The 4,376-nt window shown below is 30.6% G+C and overlaps 1 pseudogene; it reads right to left on the bottom strand.

Moving 5' to 3' along the window:
- Positions 1-4,376, bottom strand: part of LOC102896827 — an 89,652-nt pseudogene that overhangs the window by 1,232 nt on the left and 84,044 nt on the right.

Genomic DNA, 4,376 nt, shown 5'->3' on the forward strand with positions numbered 1-4,376 from the left:
TTTAACTTTCCAGAGACAATTAGTTGCTCATATTTACATTGTACAATTCAATGAGTGCTTTTCAATTATAGTTGGCATACAATAATATACCAGTTTCAGTTGTATAGCATAGTGGTCAGAGATCCACATAACTTGCAAAGTGATAACCCTGCTAAATCTAGTACCCCTCTTCCCATTACATGTTTATTACAACATTATTAACCATCTTTCCTATGCTACACTCTATATCTCCATGTCTATTCTGCAACTATCCATTTGTACCTCTTAATCCCTTTGCCTTTTTTTGCCGTCCCCCCAACACCTCTCCCATCTAGTAGCCCTCAAAATATTCTCTGTATCTATGAATTTATTTCCGCTTTTGTTGTTGTTTTTGTTTATTTTGTTATTTAATTCCACATGTAAGTGAAATCATACGATATATTTGTCTTTCTCTATCTGACCCATTTCATCAGCGCAATACCCTCTAGGTCCATCAAGGCAATATAAACTTTTTTTGAATAGGAATATAGCAGCCCTTATCAGAGATTTTATTTTTACTTACCACTGAGTACTCTACAATATGCCCTGCCCCATGAATTATGAAGTTTTCCATTCTGATATCTGGAAAAAGGCACTATTTATGGCCATGTGTGAGTTCTGAGGATTATTTCTCTAATTCTTTCTGGCATTTCTTTCTCAGTGTAGGGTAGTTTCCTCACATGTATGTCCTGATCAGTGATAAACTGAACACTCAGGGAGTATTTGCATTTCTACAATTCTTTCTCTGCACAACACTCTCCTGGTACTCTGCCCTGCAAACTCTACCCATCTTGGCCTTTCCAGACTCTCAGTTCTATCTCTCATACTCAGGAAGACTAGCAGATCTCATCTTATTTACTTTCTCTGTGCTAACATCTGATATCTCTCTTCAGGTAACCTAAGCAATTATAGAATTCATCTCGTTTGTATTCTATCTCTGAGAAATTGTGTTTCTATGTTTCCTATTTTCAGTGTCTTGAGAACCATTGTTTCACATTTTTATTGTTTTTTAAAACTGTTTTAGACAGTTTTATAGACTGAATGTCACAGCCAAATTCATTTGTTGAAGTCCTAACACTCTATATGGCTATATTTGGATGTATGATCTTTAAGATATTAAGACATTAAAGATAGGTGAAAGAGAGTGGATCAAAAGATATAGGAGAAAATGTCTGAAAATGTTCCAAAAATCGTGAAAGACATCAAGTGACAAATTCAAAAAGCTCTGAAAGTTCCAAGATAGATGAATACAAAAGAAACCGCTCTAAGATGCATCAGGGTGAAACTGCTGAAAACCAAAGGTAAAAAGAAAATGTTAAAGCACTAAGACAAATGTATATCTCCAAAAAAGCAACAATAAGAAAGCAAGTTTCTCAGTAGAAATGCTGACTGCCAAAAAGTCATGGAATGATACTTTATAATGCAGATGGAAAATAACTCCCAATCTAAAAAGTCCATGATCAATAAAATAATCTTTAAAACTACCAATAAAATAAATACATTTTTAGACAAACAAAAGGTGAAATAGTTTTTGCCCAAAAAATTGCACATAAAAACAAACAAAAACTCACTAAAATGAATTCTGAAGGCAGAAAAAAAGAAAAAAATAATGATCCAGAAGGAAACAAAGGAATGAAGGAAGGAAAGAAGGGCATAAATGAGTAAATGTAGAAAAATTTAAATAGTCAGGTATTGGTCATATTAATTTATATGTAAGACTTCTCCTCTGGAATGAACACCCATATATTAAAACTTTATCTCAAAATCTCCTGTTTTAAGTCTAATATATATCTCCAACTTAATATGTACACAATTGAAACCATGGTCTTTCCTCCGATACTACTGCTTCTTTTATAGTTATCATTATCTTGGTAAATGGCAATTCCATCTATCCAATTATTCGAGGTAAATATCTTGGAGTCAAATTTTCCTCCTGTAATTTTTCTTTCACATCTGTATAAAAACTTCAACAAATTATATTCCTTTAAATATCACTTCCAACTTCTGACAGGGAGGATTTAATCAGTGCTTATTTTCCAGCTAAGGAAAAGCTGACCTAATGCATACAGTGAGTTTTTAAGACAGCAATGTAGTACCCATATAATTCTTTTAATACATTTTATCTCTGAGAGCTATTCTCTTAGAATATTTCTGCTAATATCAATGTCTACTCATTGGGGACTTTTAAGGAGAAAAGAAATAAAAGATATTTGAGGGACTTCCTAGCTTCGAGCTGAAACAATCAGAAAACTTCACTGGGATTTTTGAACTTGAGACATAATTAATGAAATCTAAAGTTTTAAGTAATATGTCTTTGGAGATATAATAGCCATGTTTCCCACAAGAGAAGCAAAGAGAAATGGCCTTCGGAAAGAAAGCTAAAAGTGAAGCAAAATCAGAGGAAGGGGCGGGAGTCTGACTATGTTTCTACTGTACTTTTTGTCACTGATTTTTAGTAGAAATTCAAAAGATTTTCTTTCATAATCTAAACATTTTTCAAGGTTCTCTATTTTAAGTTTTTCCCTAATTTGAAATCTATTTATTTTCATGGTATAAATGAAAATATAATTTTGTATGTGTTGTGTGTGTGTATGTGTATATCTATATCTATATCTATCTCTCTCTATATATATATCCTTCTTGAAATTTATATTTTCACAGTGATTTGAGATGATACTTAAAAACAATCTATATAATAAAATATTTTACACATTTTAATGTGATACGCTTGCTAGATGAGAGGTGATGTATTGGTTAGGAAGAAGCATATTAAAGTTTTTTTTCTTATTTTGGGCATACATATGACTTAGTTGCCCTGAGAATTTCAGAAAACATGTACATCAGAGAAAAATATATTGAAATTACAGGACAATAATATATAGAGGATAATCAATTTTTATTTTTATACATTATAAAAGACAATCCATTCTTGTTCTTGACCACTTAATGAGTACGTTATATGATTAAATTTATATGTCAAATAAATAGGTAAATAGTGAAATAAATATTTTAAATGAGATTTATAGTAACACTAATGATACATTTTCAAAATAAATAGGCAAAAACTTATTAAAAATGTAAATTATTAAATAGTTACATAGTAGTGACAGGCTTGTTTTCACATGCAGAATTTCTGATAAAATTTATCATTTTTCCACTAAAAAATTATCAAGTTTCTTATTTTTTATTTTAATAATTTTGTTTAATTTTTCAATTACAGTTGGCACATAATATTATATTAGTTTCAGGTGTACAACATACTGATTAGACATTTATATAATTTATGAAAAGATTGCTCTGATAAATCTAGTACCTATCTGACACTATACATAGTGATTACAATATTATTGACTATATTCCTTATTCTGTACTTTACACTCCCATGACTATATCGTAACTATCAATTTTTACTTCTTAATACCTACCCCTTTTTAACTACCCCCTAACATCCTCTCATATAAAATGTTCTTTGTATCTATAAGTTTGTTTCTGTTTTGTTTGTTTACTTTGTTCTTTAGATTCCATATGTAAGTGAAATAATATGGCATTTGTCTTTCTCTGTCTGACCTACTCCACTCAACATAATATCTTCTAGGTCTAACCATGTTGTTGCAGAAGGCAAGATTTAATTCTTTTCTATAGTTGAGTAATATTCCATTATATATATGTACCACCTCTTCTTTATCTATTTATCCATCGTGAATAATACTGCAAAAAACATATGGATTCGCATGTCCCTTCAAAGTAGTGTTTGAGTTTCTTCAGATAAATACCTAGAAGTAGGATTACTAGATCCTTCTTTGTCTCTTGTTATAGTTTTTGTTTTAGAGTCTATTTGTCTGTTGTAAGCATTGCTACCAAAGCTTTTTTTGTTTCTATTTTCATGAAATATCATTTTTCATCACTTTACTTTTGATCCATGCATGTCTTTCAATCTTAAGTGAGTTTCTTGTAGGCAGAGTATGTGAAGGTTTTGTTTTCTCATCCATTTGGCCATGCTTTCTTTTGATTGGAACATTTAATCTATTTCCATTTAAAGTAATTGTTGACTGATAGGTAGTTATTTTATTATTCATATATACATATATGATAATATATATACATATATGTGTGTGTGTATGTGTGTATGTGTGTGTGTGTGTGTGTGTATATATCTATATATATCTATATATATAATCATATCGTCTATGAATAGAAATAGTTTTTCTTCTTCCTTTCCAATTTGGATGCATTTATTTATTATTCTTAATTGTTCTGGCTAGAACTCACAGTGTAATACTGAATAGAAGGGGTAAAGTTAACTTCCTTGTCTTGTTCTTGATCTTAGAGAAGCTTTCAGCCATTCGTAATTAAGTAGG

Source organism: Pteropus alecto, unplaced genomic scaffold, assembly GCF_000325575.1.
Source record: "Pteropus alecto unplaced genomic scaffold, ASM32557v1 scaffold38, whole genome shotgun sequence".
Classification (NCBI taxonomy): Eukaryota; Metazoa; Chordata; class Mammalia; order Chiroptera; family Pteropodidae; genus Pteropus; species Pteropus alecto.